The sequence below is a fragment of the Macaca fascicularis genome, chromosome 3, assembly GCF_037993035.2.
Source record: "Macaca fascicularis isolate 582-1 chromosome 3, T2T-MFA8v1.1".
Taxonomy (NCBI): Eukaryota; Metazoa; Chordata; class Mammalia; order Primates; family Cercopithecidae; genus Macaca; species Macaca fascicularis.
This window is the reverse complement of record NC_088377.1, coordinates 146,863,311-146,885,977: the sequence shown is the minus strand read 5'-3', so window position 1 is coordinate 146,885,977 and position 22,667 is coordinate 146,863,311. Positions and strand designations below refer to the sequence as shown.

General features: G+C 43.9%; 1 protein-coding gene across 11 annotated transcripts in view; it reads left to right on the top strand.

The window, feature by feature from the left end:
* The window catches only part of SRPK2 (SRSF protein kinase 2), a 290,349-nt gene that overhangs the window by 31,624 nt on the left and 236,058 nt on the right, over nt 1-22,667 (top strand). The window contains exon 3 of one of the 11 annotated variants that reach the window (XM_065541060.2): nt 4,748-4,827. The exons of the other annotated variants lie outside the window; for them this stretch is intronic. The gene's annotated coding sequence lies outside the window, so the exon portion shown is untranslated. The remainder of the gene's footprint in view (nt 1-4,747; nt 4,828-22,667) is intronic. 11 annotated transcript variants of the gene reach the window in all.

The following is a 22,667-nucleotide window of genomic DNA, read 5'->3' as shown; positions in this document are numbered from 1 at the left end:
TTGTATATGGTTTGTTTGACCTCTCCAAGCCTCATGTTGAAAGTTGATGCCCCAGAGTTGGTGGTGGGGCCTGGTGTTTGGATTGTGGAGGGTGGATCCCTCTTGAATGGCTTGAGGTGTCATTCTTGCTTCTTCTCACTCTTAGTTTACAGAGAACTGGTTGTTGAAAAGAGCCTGGCACCTTCACCTCCACTCTTGCTTTCTCTCTCTGTGTGATCTCAGCACCCCTTTCTTCCAACATGGGTGGAAGCAGCCTGTGACCCTCACTGGAATTAGATGCTGGTGCCATGCTTGTTGTACAGCCTGTAGAACCATGAGACACATACATCTCTTTTCTTTATATTAATAGATTACCCAGGTTTAGATATTCCTTCTTTAGCAGCAAAAATAGACTAAGACAAATAGTAAATATATTTTCCTTCTCTATGATTTTCTTTTCTTTTTTTTTTTTTAAACACAGTCTTGCTCTGTTGCCCAGGCTAGAGTGCAGTGGCATGATCTCGTCTTACTGCAGCCTTTGGCTCCCGGGCTCAGGGGATCCTCCCACGCCAGACCCCCAAGTAGCTGGGACTACAGGCAATGAACCACCATGCCCAGCTAATTTTTGTGTTTTTAATAGAGACGGGGTTTTGTCGTGTTGTCCAGGCTGGTCTTGAACTCCTGAGCTCGAGTGATCTACTTGCTTTGGCCTTCCAAAGTGCTGGGATTACAAGTGTGAGCCACCACGCCTGGCCCCTTATGATTTTCTTAGTATTGTTTTCTTTTGTTTAGCTTGTTTTATTATAGGAATACTGTATTATAATGCATGTAACATACAAAATATGTGTTAATCTACTATTTATGTTATTGGTAAGGCTTCTGGTTTTTGGGGAGTCAGAAGTTGTATGTGGATTTTTTTTTTTTTTTGGGATGGAGTCTCGCTCTGTTGCCCAGGCTGGAGTGCAGTGGTGTGATCTCGGCTCACTTTAACCTTCGCCTCCTGGGTTCACATGATTCTCCTGCCTCAACCTCTCGAGTACCTGGGACTCCAGGCATGCGCCACCACGCCCAGCTAAGTTTTGTATTTTTAGTAGAGACGGGGTTTTACCATGTTGGTCAGGATGGTCTGTTGAGCGATCTCTTGAGCCACTGCGCCCATCCTATATGTGGATATTTGACTGTGCAGGGATGGGGGTGGCGTCCCTAATCCCTGCGTTGTTGAAGGATCAGTTGTGCTTCCCCTTTATGGGCAAAGGCTATCTTATCTACCAGAGATGTGATAGTTCCCATTTCCCCAAAGCCTCGTTTATCTTTGAATCTTTTGTTTTGAGACGAGTCTTGCTCTTGTTGCCCAGGCTGGAGTGCAATGGTGTGACCTCGGCTCACTGTAACCTCTGCCTCCCGGGTTCAAGCAAATCTCTTGCCTCAGCCTCCCGAGTAGCTGGGATAACAGGCTCACACCACCACACTGGCTATTTTTTGTATTTTTTTTTTTTTTTGAGATGGAGTCTTGCTGTGTCGCCCAGGCTGGAGTGCAGTGGCCGGATCTCAGCTCACTGCAAGCTCCGCCTCCTGGGTTTTACGCCATTCTCCTGCCTCAGCCTCCCGAGTAGCTGGGACTACAGGCGCCCACCACCTCACCCGGCTAGTTTTTTGTATTTTTAGTAGAGACAGGGTTTCACCGTGTTAGCCAGGATGGTCTCGATCTCCTGACCTCGTGATCCACCCGTCTCGGCCTCCCAAAGTGCTGGGATTACAGGCGTGAGCCACCGTGCCCGGCCTATTTTTTGTATTTTTAGTAGAGGTGGGGTTTCACCATGTTGGCTAGGCTGGTCCCGAACTCCTGACCTCAAATGGTCCACCCACCTCAGCTGGGATTACCCCAAAGTGCTGGGATTACAGGCATGAGCCACTGCACCTGGATTTATCTTTAAATTTCTTTTTGCTAGGGCCAGTATGGCTGTTGGTGGCAGCTGACCAGAGTTCAAGTTTTGATGTCCTCTCTTTTCTCATTAGCGTTAGCTAAGTTATCTAATTGCTCTAAGGCTAAGATTCTTCATCCTAAGATAGAGCTAATAAAACCTGCCTCTTGGAGTAAAGGAGATGTTTGAGGATTAAATGAGATAATACTTATCCTTTATGTAGCACATCAAAAATGCTTAGTAAGTGGCAGCTATGGTTATTTTTATGATGCAGTTGTGTTTTACAAATTTTTACAATGGGGGAAAAAGGAAAGCTATGGAATCATGATAAAATTTTTATAAGCATCTCAACATGCATGTGAGTTTATTTATTTTGGCTAGCTTAAATGTTTTTTATTTTTTGAGACAGGGTTTTGTTCTGTCACCCAGGCTGGAGTCCATGCTGTAGTCATTGCTCACTGCAGCCTTGAACTTCTGGGCTCGAGTAGTCTTCCTGCCTCGGCCTCCCGAGTAGCTGGGACTACAGATGCATGCCACCATGCTTGACTAATTTTGTTTTTTACTTTTGTAGAGATGGGATCTCACTATGTTGATTAGGCTAGTTTTGAAGTTCTGGCCTCAAGAGATCCTTCTGCCTTGGCCTCCCAAAGTGTTGGGATTATGGGTGTAAGTCACTTGAGCCCAGGCTTAAATCTTTATTTTTCTCAGCAATAACTCCTGTAAGGTACTTACAAGAGATACACTGTCTAAGTATAGGTCATGAAAGTGAATTAGAGCCATGCACTTACCATCAGATCTAGAAATACTGAAGAGATACTTACTGTTCATAGCAGGTCATCTCTATTTAGATTTGTAATTTCAAACTAGAATAAAGGGACAGGGAGGAGACTAAGACATGTGATGAAAGGAATGAAGGACTCCAGCAGTTTTTTAAAAAATTAGTGTTGGCCGGGCGCGGTGGCTCAAGCCTGTAATCCCAGCACTTTGGGAGGCCGAGATGGGCGGATCGCGAGGTCAGGAGATCGAGACCATCCCGGCTAACACGGTGAAACTCCGTCTCTACTAAAAAATACAAAAAAACTAGCCGGGCAAGGTGGCGGGCGCCTGTAGTCCCAGCTACTCGGGAGGCTGAGGCAGGAGGATGGCGTAAACCCGGGAGGCGGAGCTTGCAGTGAGCTAAGATCTGGCCACTGCACCCCAGCCTGGGCGACAGAGCGAGACTCCGTCTCAAAAAAAAAAAATTAGTGTTATTTGGCCGGGCACGGTGGCTCATGCCTGTAATCCCAGCACTTTGGGAGGCCGAGGCTCGTGGATCACGAGGTCAGGAGATCGAGACCATCCTGGCTAACGTGGTGAAACCCCATCTCTACTAAACAAAATACAAAACGTTAGCCAGGCGTGATGGCAGGTGCCTGTAGTCCCAGCTACTCGGGAGGCTGAGACAGGAGAATGGCGTGAACCTGGGAGGTGGAGGTTGCAGTGAGCCGAGATTGTGCCAGTGTACTTCAGCCTGGGTGACAGAGCAAGACTCTGTCCCCCCCAAAAAAAAAAAAATACTGTTTTTTTTTTTTTTTGAGACGGAGTCTCGCTCTGTCCCCGGGCTGGAGTGCAGTGGCTGGATCTCAGCTCACTGCAAGCTCCGCCTCCCGGGTTTACGCCATTCTCCTGCCTCAGCCTCCCGAGTAGCTGGGACTACAGGTGCCCGCCACGTCGCCCGGCTAGCTTTTTGTATTTTTTAGTAGAGACGGGGTTTCACCCTGTTAGCCAGGATGGTCTCGATCTCCTGACCTAGTGATCCGCCCGTCTCGGCCTCCCAAAGTGCTGGGATTACAGGCTTGAGCCACCGCGCCCGGCCAAAATTAGTGTTTTTTAAAAAATCAAAGTGGTGGTTTACTATGAAAAGATTTAATAGTCTTAGTTGCGTGCTTTAGTTGATAAAGGAGAAGGTAGATACACATAAGGCCTTTACGATAGTGTTGTTGTTAGGGTAGCAGATGCTTTGGGAGTACTATCTGTCTCAGGGTATTTCATTTCTCATATTTTGCCTCTAACATGTATCTTCCACAGGACCAGAGAAATCTCTGTTGAAGAAGATATACTTGCATTTTTAACCCAAGGTTTTGAAAATTTGGAAATAACTCTTCTTTTGGGTGTTTAATATATCTAATAGAGATGCAGACTTACATTTCACTGTGAAAAAGCAAATACAGGTTGTACTTGCCTTAATTTTAAGCTGAGTGTATATGATGTTGAACTGTGTGAAATTGTCTTTTTTTGCCCTGAACTATCAAATTTCATGGGTTCATTTGAACTAACACAAAAAATAGCTAATATAGTGACTGACATTTATTACGTATTTGTTGTGTATTGGGCATTCTGCTACATACTTTAACATGCATTTATCAGGTTCAGTTGTCACAACACTCTAAACTGGGCTTAAAAATTTTTTCAGCTGCCCAGATTCCGTTTATCCTACTTGAAATGGGCCTCAGTTTTTGTATAGGGATTATCTTGTCCATGTTTGGTTGTCCATTGTTTGGGTTTTTTCTCTCTTGTTTCCTTCATGCTCCAGGATGGAGCATGGCCTATTTTACTTAGTGCCTTCCACTTTTCAGTTGGAAAGCCCACCTGGAGGTAATCTTAGGGCCTTTGCATGAGGATTTGGGAGAGGCTCTTGCTTTCTCCTATAAGCTTCAATGGAGAGGATGTGAAATAGAGGTATTGAAGCCATTTTGTCACCATGCAGATCCTGAAAATGAACAGAGAACAAAGCCTTGCCAAGAGTTAGAGAGAAACTCAATCCTGATGGTGATATTTATTTATTTTATTTTATTTATTTATTTTAGACAAAGTCTCACTGTGTCACCCAGGCTGGAGTGCAGCGGCGTGGTCTCAGCTCAGTGAAACTTCTGCCTCCTGGTTTCAGGTGATTCTCCTGCCTCAGCCTCCTGAGTAGCTGGACTACTGGCAGGGGCCACCAGGCCTGGCTAATTTTTGTATTTTTTGTAGAGACGGGGTTTCACCATGTTGGCCAAACTGGTCTCAAAGCTCCTGACCTCAAGGGATCTGCCTGCCTCAGCCTCCCAAAGTGCTAGGACTGCAGGCGTGAGCCACCGTGCTTGGCCCTGATGGTGATATTTAAACCCTAACTCAGGCTGTGTCTTATGCAAAGGCTCCCTGCTGGACTTTTAGCTATTTGTTTAAGCTGGGTTGAGTTGGATTTTCTATCACTTTTTTTTCTTGGAGACAGGTTCTCACTCTTACCCAGGTTAGAGCACAGTGACATGATCATGGCTTACTGAGCCTTGACCTCCCAGGCTTAAGCAGTCCTCCCACCACAGCCTCCTGAGTAGCTGGGACCACAGGTGTGCTCCACCATGCCTGGCTAATTTTTATTTTATTTTATTTTATTTTATTTTATTTATTTATTCATTTATTTATTTATTTATTTATTTATTTATTTATTTATTTATTTTGAGACAGAGTCTCGCTCTGTCGCCCAGGCTGGAGTGCAGTGGCCGGATCTCAGCTCACTGCAAGCTCCGCCTCCCGGGTTCACGCCATTCTCCGGCCTCAGCCTCCCGAGTAGCTGGGACTACAGGCGCCCGCCACCTCGCCCGGCTAGTTTTTTGTATTTCTTAGTAGAGACGGGGTTTCACCGTGGTAGCCAGGATGATCTCGATCTCCTGACCTCGTGATCCACCCGTCTCGGCCTCCCAAAGTGCTGGGATTACAGGCTTGAGCCACCGCGCCCGGCCGCCTGGCTAATTTTTAAAAAAATTTTTATTTTTAGTTGAGATGTGGTCTTGTAATGTTGCCCAGGCTGGTTTCAAACTCCTGGGCTTAAAGAAGATCCTTCTGCCTCTGTTTGCCAGTGTTGGGATTACAGGTGTGAGCCACTGTGCCTTGCTTGCTAATGAAAAAAAAGATTTTTTTTTTTCCCCATAGAGATGAGGTCTTGCCATGTTGCTCAGGCTGGTTTTGAACTCCTAGTCTCTAGCAGTCCTCCTGCTGTGGCCTTCCAAAGTGCTAGGATTATAGGCGTGAGCCACTGTGTCCAGCTGTATTTTCTATTACTTAAAACTGAAAGAGCAACATTGTTGATCATAGCCAGATGGAAACAACTCAAATGTCAGTTGATGAATAAACAAAATGTAGCATATCCTTACAGTGGAATAAAAATACTGAAGTACTGTTACATGCTACAACATGGATATATCTTGAAAACATTATACTAGATCAAAGAAGTCAGTCCTAAAAGACCATATATTAATAAGATTTAATTTATATCAAGTATCTGGAATAGGCAAATTCATAGAGACAGAAAGTAGATTTATGGTTGCCTAGAGCTGGTGGGGAGGGGGAAACACGGGGAGTCTCTGTTGATGGGTATGTGTTTCTTTTTGGGGTGATAAAAATACTGTAAAATTGGTTTTGGTAATGGTTGTACAGCTCTGAATATACTAAAGTCATTAAACTGTACAATTTAATTGGGTGATTTGTACATGCGAGTTATATATCTGACTGTAGTTGTTATGAAAAAACAACAGGAGGCCATGTGGGCTGCTCCTAGCCAGCAGGTAGAGATCGGGGCTGGACAGAGGAGTGTGGGCTGTGCTGCAGATTATTTGTGGTACCCAACTGTTGCATGAAACAAGGTTTGCTCTCTTGCATTGCTATGCATGAGTGGATTCCCAGTAAATAGTGCCAGGCTGTCTGATGATGTACGGCTTGTGCTTTAGATTGTAGTGCTTACCTATGCTACTTAAGTCACATTCCCTGTGGCCTTTGTGGCCAGGACTGTGGGCTACTACCTGGAGTGATTCATTAGGGGAAAGGACCCACAGCCTGTGCAGGAGGATAAAAGCATCTCAGAGTACAGGGTGGATGAGCTGGATGAGCTGCTGGGCAAGAACCACACCCAGGTGGCGAATCTTAAGGGTAAGGTGGAATTTGCCCCATAGCTGTCCTGGACAGAAACTGCCCAGAGAAGAATGAATGGAAGACATAGGGCTCTCTGGTCCCACCATACATGGGAAGACCTGTGACTGGTCCTGTTACCATGTCAACTTAGCCCCAAACCCATCTCTAATTGACTTTGCTGCTTATTTTGGCCTCTCTTGCTCCACACAGCCACGTGCATACTGGCTGTTCCTTGATGGCCAGGCAGATGCAGCAGCTGTTGGGCGAGCAAAGAAAAAGGCCCTGGAAGGTTCTGGCCTGAAGACTGCATCTGTGGTGTGACAGCCACAACTGCTCAGGCTTCTGTGTCTGGGTGCACCATGGGGAGGAGTGCTATGATAAGAACATTGGCTCTCAGTCTCCCTGGGGAGAAGTTTGGCCTCAAGTGGGATTTGGGCGTTGCCTTTAGGAAGGCTCTCTGCATGTCTAGTTCCAGTTTGTATTGGGAAGAATTAAAAAAGTCTGCCAGCTTCTTTCTCTAGTTTGCCCTGTCTTTTGTACTGATTCTTTCTAAGATCCCCTCCTGTCAGCTCAGGAGTGGGATTTTCTGGAGAAGGAAAGTGTTTTTCTGTTCCTTGGCAGCCCAGACTGCTCACCTTGGGGCATGGAGGAACATGGGCCTGATGAATTTGCTTGAAAGCAATCTGTAATCCCATCACTTTGGGAAGCCAAGGAGGGCGGATCGTTTGAGCTCAGGAGACCAGCCTGAGCAACATGACAAAACCCTGTCTCCACCCCCCCACCCCCCAAAAAAAGAAAAGCTGGGCTTGATGGCACACTCCTGTAATCCCAGCTACTTGGGAGGCTATGGTGGGAGGATTGCTTGAGCCCAGGAGGTCAAGGCTGCAGTGAGCCATGATTGTACCACTGCATTCCAGCCTGGGTGACACAGTGAGACCCTGTTTCAAAAAAAAAAAAAAAAAAAAAAAAATTTATTAGAAGAATTCTAACAGATAACACTATTATTCTCATTTTACAGATGAGGAACTGAGGCACAGAAATGTTAAGAAGCAGGCCCATTGTTTAGAGCTGATAGGTTGTAGAGCCGAGATTTAAAACTACAGGTGCAAGCTTACAGCTGTGCTATCTTGCTTTTTTCAACTAAGAGTCATCCTTATGGAACTTTGGAGTTGGGAGTTCCTTAGCAATTACTTAATCTAACCCTTTCATTTTACTGATGAGAAAATTGAACCTTAGATAATGAGGGATTTATGACTTAGTCTCAAAGGCAGGCAGGTAAACAACTAGCAGGACACAAGGTGGAATAGAATGTTAACCAATAGAGGTACAGGCATTTACTATGTGAAATTAAGGGAGGGATCATGTAATTCCGATAACTAGCCAAGAGTTGATTTTTTTTGTTTGTTTTTTGAGATGGAGTCTCGCTCTGTTACCTAGACTGGAGTGCACTGGTGGGATCTCGGCTCACTGCAACCTTCATCTCCTGGGTTCAAGCGATTCTCCTGCCTCAGCCTCCTGAATAGCTGGGATTACAGGCGCACGCCACCATGCCCAGCTAATTTTTGTATTTTTGGTAGAGGCTGTTTTTCATCATGTTGGCCAGGCTGGTCTCCAACTCCTGACCTCAGGTGATCTACCCACCTCGGCTTCCCAAAGTGCTGTGATTACTGGTGTGAGCCACCACACACAGCCCCTAGTTATATTAGCAATTTATTACCACATAACAAGTAACTGTGAAGCATAGTGGTTTAATGCAGCATTTATCATCTTAGTTTCTATGGGTTAAGAATTTGGAAGCAGTTTAGTGGGGTGGTTCTGGCTCAGGGTTGCAGTCATTTTGAAGGCTTGGCTGGGGCTGGAGGATCTGCTTCCAGGCTGTTGGCAGGAGGCCTTGCTTGTTGCCCTGTGGACCTCTTCTTGAATGTTCTCACAACATGTCAGCTGGCTTCATCAAGAGGGAGCAAGGAGGAAGCTGCGGTTACATTTTTATAATGCACCCTTAGAAGTCTCACACTGTCAAGTTCTGCTGCATTTGTTAGAAGGGAGTTACTGGGTACAGCCCATACTCAAGGGAGAGTTCAGGTTCTGCCCTTTGAAGAGATGCAAATTAAGTAATTTGTGAACATATTTTTGAAACCACCACACTGGCTAAGCATATTGAGGAGGAAAAACAGTGGTGAAGAGTCAGAAGACGGGGATTCCAGACCCAGCTCTGCTGCGTGCTCTGTAGGGAGGGAATGATTCATCTTCCCTGAATTTCTTATTTTCTCTAGAAAAACAGGATCGTCAAACTGCACAGCCTACTTTACAGTGGATTATAAAGGTGTCTTAGTCTGTTTACTGTTGCAGTAACTGAATACCTGAGACTGGGTTATTTATTTATTCTTCTTTTTTTTTTTGGAGATGGAGTCTTGTTCTTGTAGCCCAGGCTGCAGTACAATGGCACGATCTTGGCTCACTGTAATCTCCGCCCTGCCAGGTTCAAGCGATTCTGCTGCCTCAGCCTCCCGAGTAGCTGAGATTATAGGCACCGGCCACCACATTCAGCTAATTTTTTGTATTTTTAGTGGAGATGGGGTTTTACCATTTTGGCCAGGCTGGTCTTGAACTCCTGACCGCAGGTGATCCTCCCGCCTCAGTCACCCAAGGCTTATTACAGGCGTGAGCTACTGCGCCCGGCTGGTAATTTATTATTACTATTATTATTATTATTTTTGAGACGGAGTCTAACTCTGTCACCTAGGCTGGTCTCAACCTCCTGACCTCAGGTGATTCGCCCGCCTCAGCCTTCCAGAGTGCTGGGATTATAGGGGTGAGCCACTGGGCCCTGCCAAAACTGGGTAATTTATAAAGAAAAGGAATTTATTTCTTTCAGTTCTGCATGCTGGGAAGGCCAAGGTCAAGGGGGTGCATCTAATGAGGACCTTCTTGCTGTTGGGGACTCTGCAGAGTCCCACGGCTGCCTAGAGTATCACATGGTTAGGGGGCTGAGTGCGTTTGCTCAGATCTCTTCCTCTTATAAAGCCACCAGTCGCACTCCCAGGATAACCCATTAAAATTTGTTAACCCATTAATCCATGAATAGGTTCCATTCATGAGGGCAGAACCGTCATGACCCAGTCATCTCTTAAAGACCTGCCTCATAATACTGCCGCATTGGGGATTAAGTTTAAATGTGAGTTTCAGAGGGGATAAACATTCAAATCATATCAAAAGGTGGTAGCAAATAGATAAAGCACATAAGATAGGCTCTGTAAACTTAAATGTAGTATAGGGTTAGCTGGCAGACGTGGCTTCTTATCCTGATCCTGATGTATAATGGCTAATAGCCATGTAATCTGAACATGTTTAAGCTGTCTATGTGCCTCAGTGTCCTCATTTGTAAAATGGGATTAATTATAGCAACTATAGCACTTTGGGAGGCCAAGGTGGGCAGATTACTTGAGGTCAGGAGTTCGAGACCAGCCTAGCCAATATGGAGAAACCCCATCTCTACTAATACAAAAATTAGCTGGGTGTGTTGCTGTATGCCTGTAAGTTCTTGCTACCCGGGAGGCTGAGGCAGGAGAATTGCTTGAAATGGGGGAGGCGGAGGTTGCAGTAAGCTGCGATTGAGCCACTGCACTCCAGCCTGGGTGACAGAGACTCCGTCTCAAAAAAAAAAAAAAATAAATAAAATTATAGCAACTACAGGGTTATTGTGAGGATTAAGTAAAAATTTAGGCGATATATTTTGCATAATGCCTGCTGTATTAAGACAGGCACTGTTTGGCCAGGCATGGTGGCTCACACCCGTAATCCCAGCGCTTTGGGAGGCCGAGGTAGGTGGATCACGAGGTCAGGAGATGGAGACCAGCCTGGCCAACATGGCGAAACCCCATCTCTACTAAAAATACAAAAATTAGCCAGGCGTGGTGGTTGTGCCTGTAATCCCAGCTATGCAGGAGGCTGAGGCAGGAGAATCGCTTGAACCTGGGAGGCGGAGGTTGCAGTGAGCCAAGATTGCACACCACCCTGGCAACAGAGCGAGACTCCGGCTCAAAAAAAAAGGGCACCATTCAATAAATAGTAACTTTGCTATTTACTCTTTTCTTCCTGTTGTGTCTGTTCAGTTATCTCTGGTTTTTGGACTTAGCCAGTCCTTGACCCTAGGATTTTCACATGGATATTTGTGAAGGATCTCTGATTACATAGGGTATTAAGGTGTGGTTGTACTTTAATGCTATTGTATGTTATTACTCTCTTTTCCTAATTCTTTTTTTTTTCTTTCCTGAGATGGAGTTTCACTCTTGTTGCCCAGGCTGGAGTGCAATGGCATGATCTCAGCTCATTGCAACCTCTGCCTCCCGTGTTTCAGTGATTCTCCTGCCTTAGCCTCCCGAGTAGCTGGGATTACAGGCATACCCAGTTAATTTTGTATTTTTAGTAGAGATGGGGCTTCTCCTTGTTGGTCAGGCTGGCCTCGAACTCCCAACCTCTGATGATCCGCCTACCTTGGCCTCCCAAAGTGCTGGGATTACAGGCGTGAGCCACTGTGCTTGGCCCCCCTAATTCTTTCATAGGTTCTTTTTTTTTTTTTTGAGACAGAGTCTTGCTCTGTCGCCCAGCCTGGAGTGCAGTGGCCGGATCTCAGCTCACTGCAAGCTCCGTCTCCCAGGTTCACGCCATTCTCCTGCCTCAGCCTCCCGAGTAGCTGGGACTACAGGCGCCCGCCACCACGCCCAGCTAGTTTTTTGTATTTTTTAGTAGAGACGGGGTTTCACCGTGTTAGCCAGGATGCTCTTGATCTCCTGACCTCGTGATCCGCCCGTCTCGGCCTCCCAAAGTGCTGGGATTACAGGCTTGAGCCACCGTGCCCGGCTATAGGTTCTTGACAGGCTCTGATCTCTTTCTTTTCTTTCTTTCTTTCTTTTTTTTTTTTTTTGAAACGGAGTCTTGCTCTGTCACCTGGGCTGGAGTGCAGTGGCGCGATCTCGGCTCACTGCAAGCTCCGCTGCCTCCCGGGTTCACGCCATTCTCCTGCCTCAGCCTCCCGAGAAGCTGGGACTACAGGCGCCCACCACCGCACCTGGCTAATTTTTTTGTATTTTTAGTAGAGACGGGGTTTCACCGTGTTCACCAGGATGGTTTTCATCTCCTAACCTCATGATCCGCCCGCCTCGGCCTCCCAAAGTGCTGGGATTACAGGCGTGAGCCACCGCGCCCGGCCTCTCTCTCTTTTTCTCTTTCTTTCTTTCTTTTGCTTTCTTTCTCTCTGTCTCTCTCTATTTCTTTCTCTCTCTCTCTTTCTTTCTTTCTTTTTCTTTTTGAAACAAAAATCTTACTCTATTGCTTAGGCTGGAATACAGTGATGTGATCTAGGCCCACTGCAGCCTTTGCCTCCCGAGTTCAAGCGATTCTCCTGCCTCAGACTTCCAAGTAGCTAGGATTACAGGAAAGTGCCACCACGTCCAGCTAATTTTTGTATTTTTAGTAGAGATGGGATTTCGCCATGTTGGCCAGGCTGGTCTCGAACCCCTGACCTCAGGTGATCCACCTGCCTCGGCCTCCCAAAGTGCTGGGATTACAGGCATTAGCCACTGCTCTGATATATTTACTTCTTATTTTTTATTTTCTGTTTTCAGTGCTGGCATGAATGATAATTTTCTTTAGATAAATTTTTTTCTGTTTTAAAGCATATCACCTGATTGGGCAGAACCAGTTTGGTTAGAAAATAGTTCAAATGTGACTGGACATGGTGGCTCACACCTGTAATCCCAGCACTTTGGGAGGCCAAGGTGGGTGGATCACCTGAAGTCGGGAGTTCGAGACCAGCCTGACCAACGTGGAGAAACCCCTTTTCTACTAAAAATACAGAATTGGCCGGGCGTGGTGGCCCATGCCTGTAATCCCAGCTACTTGGGAGGCTGAGGCATGAGACTCACTTGAACCCAGGAGGCGGAGGTTGCAGTGAGCTGAGATTACACCATTGCACTCCAGCCTGGGGAACAAGAGCGAAACTCCGTCTCAAAAAAAAGAAGTTTGCCAAACAGCCATATTCTCACTAATGTTAATGGTATATGTCATTGGTATGGACTAATTTGAAAACATTTTGATTTCTGTTTTCAGGGAAAGTGTGCAATTTTGATACAGCTGTCTTTCACGAGTAGTTGAGACATTTGAGATGTCTTTGTTAATGTAGTTTAGAATTAATTGTGCGAGCTACCACATGTGGCTTTTTTTTGAGACGGAGTCTTGCTCTGTCACCCAGGCTGGAGTGCAGTGGTGCCATCTCTGCTCACTGCAGCCTCCGCCTCCCGGGTTCAAGCAGTTCTCCCGCTTCAGCTTTCCAAGTAGCTGGGACCACAAGTATGTGGCACCACGCATGGCTAATTTTTAAATTTTTTTTGCAGAGATGGGGGTCTCGTCAAGCTGCCCAGGCTAGTCTCAAACTCCTGGACTCAAGTGATCTTCCTGCCTCAGCCTCCCAAAGTGCTGGGATTATAGGCGTGGGCTGTCCTGCCCAGCCATAATTTTTCTTCCTCCTCCCCCTCCCCCTCATTCTTCGGCTGAATATCTCATGGTAGTTACACATATTTATAAGCCAGTCTGTGGTCACTGTGGTGGCTCACTCCTGTGATCCCAGCACTTTGAGAGGGTGAGGTGGGAGGATCACTTGAGTCCAGGAGTTTGAGACCAGCTTGGGCTAGTGAGACTCTGTCTCTACCAAAAAAAAAAAAAAGTTAGCCAGGCATGGTGGCCTGTAATCCCAGCACTTTGGGAGACTGAAGCCAGAGGATTGCTTGAGTTAGGAGTTTAAGACCAGTCTGGGCAACATAGCAAGACCCTGTCTCTACAAAAATTAAAAAATGAGCTGGGCCTGGTGGCGCGTGTCTGTAATCCCAGCTACCTAGAAGGCTGAGTAGAGGTGGGAGGATCACTTGAGCCTAGAGGTCAAGGTTTCAGTAAGCCATGATCATGCCCACTGCACTTCAGCCTGGGTGACAGAGTGAAACCTTATCTTTAAAAAAAAAAAAAAAAAGCCAGTCTATCTCATAGCTAAGTAAAAGATAAATTAATTTATGTTAATTTTATGGTTCCCAGGCAATGTGCAGTATTTTATTTCTTCATGTAGAATTTTTACTTTTTAGTAAGTCCTTGATTTTCAGGGACCCAGAACACTGATACCCAACAGATGTTCGGTGCTGCTTAAATCATGCAGTTAATAAAGTTTTTTTTTTTTTTTTTTTTTTACAAATAAGCAGCACAGACTTGAAGCTCCATCAGTAACTAGGGTTGTGAAATGGAATGTGGCTTTTGTGGGTTTTTTTTTGTTGTTGTTTGTTTTTCTTTTTGAGATGGAGTCTTGCTCTGTGTCACCCAGGCTAGAGTGCAATGGTGCAATCTCGGCTCACTGCAACCTCCTCTGCCTCCTGGGGTTCAAGCAATTCTTCTGCCTCAGCCTCCTGAGTAGCTTGGACTACAGGTGCGCACCACCATGCTTGGCTAATTTTTGTGTTTTTAGTAGAGATAGGGTTTCACCATATTGGCCAGGCTGGTCTTGAACTCCTGACTTCGTGATCCGCCCGCCTCGGCCTCCCAAAGTGCTGGGATTATAGGCATGAGCCACCACGCCTGGCCTTGTATTGCTTTTGACAGTGCTGGAGACTTACAGTTTATTGACCTTCATGTAACAGTTGTTTGAGTACCCTCTGTGTTCCAGTCACCATGCAGAGGTGACAAGCAGGAGCTGTTTTCTGCATCATAGAGAGTTATGTGATAATCAGTTAAGTGCAGAATCCTTCACTTTCTAGGAAAGGAAATACTGCAGTTGTGAATGCAGTTGAGAATGGTTTGAAGCCAATTAGTAAATTGAAATAGTTATTGATGATGAGATACTTACCTCCAAGAATTTTTTAAAAAACTTTAAAACCTTGGTAAAAGCATTTGGTGATTATTTTGCTGGATTAGAAAACCTTAGAAGTTTTTTCAGCTTTGATATAAAGTACATCTGTAGAAATACTGTCACCTGGTACTTCCTTAAAAGACAGCAGTAAAATTTTGCCCCCTTTTTTAAAAGAAAGAAGTTAAGTTTCATCTTAATGTCTAGTCAGCAGAGAGAGGGAAGTACATAACGTTTTAAACCTTTGCTACTGAACAGAACTTTCTGTGATTATGGAAACATTCTGTGTCTGTGAGGTCCAGTATCATAGCTGAAAGCTGGCCCTTGGCCATGTGAAGTATGACTAGTGTGACCGAAGAACTGGTTTTAATTTTATTTAACTCTAATTTAAATTTAAATAGCTACATGGGGCTGATGGCTATGATAATGGAAAGAGCAGATGTAGAACATAGGCCCAAGAGCACACAGACCATGTCTGTTTTAGACACCAATTTCTTGCCCAATGTCCAAACACATTGACATGTACATGTGTAAAATAAATATGAATGAATATATAGATGAATGAGTTTGAGAAGTTTTCATCCTTTGAAAGATAAGCTGTTTCAGTTGTCTTTCATGTTATTCCCTGTAATAATTTATAATTGTTATATCGCACATATAATGTGTTTTCCTTATAATGAATTATTTTTTTCGTTTCTTGTGATATACTTGGTCATATTATTCATTTGTTTAGTTTTTGGCATTTCTTTAAAATGTGAGAATTACTTTAGGATATCTCATCAAACTCAAAAGCTACTCTTTAGATTTTAGTTTTTGAATCTATGGGAGAGAAGTTGAGACTGAGAATTGAGATTCATCATAATGGACTCTTTTGATATTTGACATCAGTAGAACAGTTGTTACTGTTCTTTGTGTCATTTACACAACTACTTAAAATCCCCCTTTCCTTCCTTCAGTGTTTTATTTTTATTTTATTTTATTTATTTTTTTGAGACAGAGTCTCGCTCTGTCACCCAGGCTGGAGTTCAGTGGCACGATCTTGGCTCACTGCAAGCTCTGCTTCCCAGGTTCACGCCATTTCCCTGCCTCAGCCTCCCAAGTAGCTGGGACTACAGGCACCTGCCACCACGCCCTGCTAATTTTTTTTTGTACTTTTAGTAGAGACGGGGTATCCCAGAGTTTGCCAGGATGGTCTCGATCTCCTGACCTCGTGATCCACCTGTCTCGGCCTCCCAAAGTGCTGGGATTTACACCTACAGTGTTTCAAATCAGAAACTAGATAAGCGAGTTTTCTTTTCTTTCTTGCTTTTTTTTTTTTTTTTTTGAGATGGAGTTTCCCTCTTGTTGCCTAGGCTGGAGTGCAATGGTGCGATCTTGGCTCACGGCAACATCTGCCTCCTGGGTTCAAGTGATGCTTCTGCCTCAGCCTCCTTAGTGGCTGGGATTACAGGTAGCTGCCATCACACCCAGCTAGTTTTTGTATTTTTAATAGAGACGGGATTTCACCATGTTGGCCAGGCTGGTCTTGAACTCCTGACCTCAGGTGTTCCACCTGCTTTGGCCTCAAGTGTTGGGATTACAGGCGTTAGTGACTGCTCCCGGCCTTCTGTTTTTTTTTTAAAGTGTGAGTGTGGGTGAAGCTTAATGGGTTTAAATCAGAAGAATGCCTAATTGTTCATTTCCCAGAGGCCATCACACGAGGGTTAGCAGAAAGACTTGCAAATAAAGTTAATTGTGGTACTTAGGAAATATGGAATAGTGGAAGGATTGTACAGTCACATCTTTAAGTTAGAGTGTAGAGCAGGGGTCTGCAAACTGCGGATTGCTGGCCAGATATAGCCTGTCATGTGTGTTTGTATGGCTTGTAAGGTAGCTTTTACATTTTTAAATGATTGAAAAAATTCAGAAGATTTTGTGACATTACAGGAAATTCAGATTTCAGTGTATAGCCCAGGTGCTCTTTGGGAGACTGAGGCAGGAGGATCACTTATGACCAGCCTGGTCAATATAGTGATATCCCATCTCTACAGGGAAAAAAAAAAAAAAAAAAAGTGTGGCGGCATACACCTGGGGTCCCAACTACTTGGGAGGCTGAGGTGGGAGGATCACTTGAGCCTGGGAGATAGAAGCTGCATTGAGCTGTGATGACGCCACCACTGCACTCCAGCCTGGGTAACAGAGCAAGACCCTGTCTCAAAAAAAAAAAAAAAAGGAAAGAAAAGAAAATGTTGTATATCTCACTTTGCATAACCATAATTGATATCTTTCGTTCTTTCATGGTGCTCCATGAAAAAATTGACTGCTTTAGTTCACAACTCAACTGCCCACTTGCTTTTTCTTGAAATAGTCATTGTATTTTGGTGTATGGCATAAGTTCTTTATGCATACTTCCCATTTTCTCACACAGAATTTTGAAAAGATATATATTTAAGGTTAGAGATTAATAAAAATAATTTTTTACTTCTTTGTTACAGACATTTAAAAAATGATGATGAAGAATATAATTACTACTAGTATAGTTACGGATCTTGGCCTTTTTTTTTTTTTTTTTCTGTGACAGTGTTTCACTCTGTCTCCCAGGCATGATTTTGGCACACTGCAGTTTCATGATCTTGGCACTCTGCAGTGGCATGATCTTGGCACATTGCAGTTTCTGCCTCCTGGACTCAAGTGATCCTCCCACCTCAGCCCCCCGCGTAGCTGGGACTACAGGTGTGTGCCACCACGCCAGGACAATTTTTGTGTTTTTAGTAGAGATGGGGTTTCACCATGTTGGCCAGGCTGGTTTCAAACTGCTGCCAAGTGATCTGCCCGCCTTGGCCTTCCAAAGTGTTAGGATTACAGGCGTGAGCCACTGTGCCCGGCCAGGAGCCTGTCCTTGATTCATGCCAAAGCACTAGTATTAGCATCAATCAAGGCACTAGTAATACTAGTGCCTTAGCATGAATCAGGACCAGGATCCTGGCCAGGCACATACCTTTGCTACTGCACTGTCAGTGAAAAAAGCAAACAATATTTTAGTAGTATTCTCAGGGGTTCACAGGAGTTCATGGCCTGTACTTGGAGAGATGCCGTTGACTGCTGTCACTCAGTGTTTAGGACTGCTGTTCCTTCCTCTGAATTTTTCTGGGTATCTCAGGTGATGTTTCTTGCTTCATTATTTTGTTAACAATATTTATGACAATTAGGTGAGCTCCTTGAAGATGAGAAGTTGTCTCTTAATCATTATTATATTCTTCTGTGTTTGGTTCGTAGTACCTGGATCACAGGTAATTAATAAGTGCTTGTGGAATGAATGAGGTGATTGAAATAAACAGATTTAAGAACACCAAAACTAGTTTGGAATCTTTAACTAGAGGAGGAATGGCTTTTTGTTCCTCTATTCAAAATTCCTGAGGTCATGTATTTTGGGCATAAAACTTTGAATAGTTTACAATGATGTCTCACAATTACATAAAATACGAAATTATTCATCCTTGTTTTAGAACTGATTTCCGTGACTTAATTAATGCAAGAATGGATCAAAGGCACATGCTTGAATATCTGTCCTTTGAAAACTCTTTATAAAATACAAATAGGCTGGGCGCGGTGGCTCAAGCCTGTAATCCCAGCACTTTGGGAGGCCGAGGCGGGCGGATCACGAGGTCAGGAGATCGAGACCATCCTGGCTAACACGGTGAAACCCCGTCTCTACTAAAAATACAAAAAGAAATTAGCCGGGCGTGGTGGCGGGCGCCTGTAGTCCCAGCTACTCGGAGGCTGAGGCAGGAGAATGGCGTGAACCCGGGAGGCGGAGCTTGCAGTGAGCCGAGATCGCGCCACTGCACTCCAGTCTGGGCGACAGAGCGAGACTCCGTCTCAAAAAAAAAAAAATAAAAATAAAAATAAATAAATAAATAAATAAATAAAATACAAATAGACACTTTCTTAAAAATTATTGAAAAAATTAGTTTTAATAGTTAATGTCATAACTATTACTATTCCTTTTAAAATCAGGGACAATATTGAGTTGACTGCTCTCCCTTTTTGTTGTGTAGTGTTACGGTATTTAGCAGTGTTAGTGCAGTCAGATAAAAACACCCCAAACAGGTTAGAAAGAAGCAAAGCTTACTATTTTCAGGTGATATTATCTTTTTGAAAAATCCAAGGTTCTAATTTGAGAACTATTATAGCCAAAAAGGGTCAAAATAAACAGTTCCAAACTATAGGATAAAAGTAAAATACTTCAAAAGTAATTTATTGGCGGCTGGGCGCGGTGGTTCAAGCCTGTAATCCCAGCACTTTGGGAGGCCGAGACGGGTGGATCACGAGGTCAGGAGATCGAGACCATCCTGGCTAACACGGTGAAACCTCGTCTCTACTAAAAAAAATACAAAAAACTAGCTGGGCGAGGTGGCGGGCGCCTGTAGTCCCAGCTACTCGGGAGGCTGAGGCAGGAGAATGGCGTGAACCCGGGAGGTGGAACTTGCAGTGAGCTGAGATCCGGCCACTGCACTCCAGCCTGGGCGACAGAGCCAGACTCCGTCTCAAAAAAAAAAAAAAAAAAAAAAAAAGTAATTTATTGGATATATGCAATGAACAACATCCTATTTACAACAGGATTCAAAAATTATTTCTCTTTCATAATTGAGAAAATTTAACCCCTGATAAAAGTGATTTGAACAGGCCACTTAATTACAACAGAATACTAGCCTTTAAGGTCAGTGCTTTCAGCTTGAGACCCTTAGGTTGGACTTTTATATTATCTTTAGAATCTGCGGAGTATAGTTGCTCATGCCTGTAATCCCAGGACTTTAGGAGGCTGAGTCAGGTGGATCACCTGAGGTGAGGAGTTGGAAATTAGCATGGCCAACATGGTGAAACCCCGACTCTACTAAAATTACAAAAAAATCAGTCAGCCGTGGTGGCGCTGCTGGCATGCACCTGTAATCCTAGCTGCTCGGAAAGCTGAGGCAGGAGAATCGCTTGAGCTGGGGAGGTGGAGGTTGCAGTGAGCTGAGACGTGCCACTGCAGCCTGGGAGACTCTGTTTCAAAAACAAAAAACAAAACAAAACAAAAAAACTTGTAACAATTTTTACTAAATTCATTTAAAGATGGTAAAGTTTTATTCACCTTTTATTTTTGCCTTGTAATAACTTCAAATTAGTACTTTATCTTAAAACATTTTATTTTCAGGGTTTTGGTTAGAGGAGTTATATTGAAAAAGTATTTTTTATATTCTTTTTTAAAGTTTTTTAATTATAAGAAACTTCAAACTTACAAACTGAACTGATAGCATGTTAAACCACTAAGTACCTGGCACCTAAATTTAACAATCATTAAGGTTTTGTTCCATTTTTTTCTTTTTTTGCAACTGTATTTAAAAGCAGTTGGCATATTACTGCCGTATCTCTTGCATATTATTTCTCCCTTACGTATTTCTGTATACATCACTGTCTTAGTCGACTTGGGCTGCTGTAACAATATACCATAGACTGGGTAGCTTAAAACAACAGACATTTCTTTTTCACAGTGCTGGAGGCCGAAAGTCTGAGATAAGGCTGCCATCATGGTCAGGTTCCAGGCGAGACCTGTTCTTGGCTTGCAGATGGCTGCTGTCTCACTGTGCCATCGCGCTTAGGAGAGTTAGGGAGCAAGCTGTCTGGTGTCTCTCCTTATATAATCCCATCCTGAGGTCAGGTGTGGTGGCTCATGCCTGTAATCCTAGCACTTTGGGAGGCTGAGGCAGGTGGATCACCTGATGTCAGGAGTTTGAGACCAGCCTGGCCAACATGGTGAAACCCTGTCTCTACTAAAAATACAAAAATTAACCGGGTGTGGTGGCAGGTGCTTGTAATCCTAGCTACTCAGTAAGCTGAGGCAGGAGAATCGCTTGAACTTGGGAGGCAGAGGTTGTAGTGAGCCAAGATCGTGCCATTACACTCCAGCCTGGGCAACAGAGTGAGACTCTATCTCAAAAACAAAAAAAAAAAACAATAAGAATCTCTTCATGAGCCCCACTATGATGCCTTCCTCTAACCCTAATTACCTGCCAAAGGCCCCACCTTCAGATATCACACGGGGTAAGGGCTTCAACACAGGAATTTTGGGGGGACACAGTTCAGCCCATAGCAATCATGCATTTATTACATAATCATAATGCATTATCACACCCAACAGAATTATCATAATTTTTCTGGTGTCATCTAAAACTCATATCAAGGTCAGGCATGATGGCTCATGCCTGTAATCCCAGCACTTTGGGAGGCCGAAGTGGGCGGCTCACTTGAGATCTGGAGTTTGAGACCAGCCTGGCCAACATGGTGAAACTCCATCTCTACTAAAATTACAAATATTAGCTAGGTGTGGTGGCAGGTGCTTGTAATCCCAGCTACTTGGGAGACTGAGGCAGAAGAATCGCTTGAACCTAGGAGCCAGAGGTTGCAGTGAGCCAAGATGGCACCATTTGCACTCCAGCCTGGGCAACAGAGAGAGACCCTGTCTCAAAAACAAAAACAAAAACAAAAACTCAATCCATGTTCACATTTCCACTGTCACTTTAGGGAATGCCTTTTTACAGTTGATTTATTAGAAGTGGGAACTCAGAGTGTGTTAAATTCGTTATGCTTTTAAAATCTGGAAGTGGTTTTAAAAGTAGTTCAGTAAGACAACAGACTCTTTCCTCAACCAACGTGTTAGTATGAAAAAGAATTTAGAGGAGGGATTGCTATAGAGTAAAATTTACTTAAAACGTATAACAACAAATGTAATGGGAACCTTTTTTTGGTTTTCATTCGTAACAAATCAGCTGTAAAAAGATGGTAATATCCTAAATTCTATATAACTCCAGTATTCTGGAAAACTGGTACATATACATATTTGAGTTATAAATTAAAAAATAACATCTTGAAAGTATTTTCATTAAAGGTTTTATGTTTCTAACAAATTATAATGGTATTTTAAAACAGTCCCAACACACTAAAGAAAAATTTGAGTGAAGATATTGTTAAAAGTCAAGTCATCATTTTGTGAGGTAACTTTACAAACTTTTCCAAAGCAGAATTTATCATAGTAGTTTACTAAAACATTGTAAAGAAAAGAACATTACTTTTTTCTCTGTGTTTTCTATTAACTGTGGTGAATATTTGATGTGAAATACTGTTCAAATATGAATTTAACCAGTAGGTGGCAATAAATCAATACCAAATTTATTTTTAAGAAAAGTTCAAGAAAGATACCATAAATCGTAAACAAGATAACATTTGATTTTTTTCACAAATAAACATTTTTGTGTTTTTTGGCTTTAGTAAATGTTATTTAATTTGAAAATTTGGTATATATGTTATTTTTATATGATAAGCAAAGTTGATTTTTTTTTTTTTTTAGATGGAGTTTTGCTCTTGTTGCCCAGGCTGGAATGCAGTGGTGCGATCTTGGCTCACCGCAACCTCTGCCTCCCAGGTTTAAGCAATTCTCCTGCCTCAGCCTCCCGAGTACCTGGGATTACAGGCGCCCGCCTCCACACCTGGCTTATTTTTTGTCTTTTTAGTAGAGTCGGGGTTTCTCCATGTTGGTCAGGCTGGTCTTGAACTCCCGACCTCAGCTGATATGCCTGCCTTGGTCTCCCAAAGTGCTGGGATTACAGATGTGAGCCACCGTGCCCGGCTGCTTTTTTTTAATTTTAATTTTAATTTTAATTTTTATTTATTTATTTATTTTTTTGAGACGGAGTCTTGCTTTGTGGTCCAGGCTGGAGTGCAGTGGCCGGATCTCAGCTCACTGCAAGCTCCGCCTCCCGGGTTTATGCCATTCTCCTGCCTCAGCCTCCCGAGTAGCTGGGACTACAGGCACCCGCCACCTCGCCCGGCTAGTTTTTTTTTTGTATTTTTTAGTAGAGACGGGGTTTCACCGTGTTAGCCAGGATGGTCTCGATCTCCTGACCTCGTGATCCACCCGTCTCGGCCTCCCAAAGTGCTGGGAT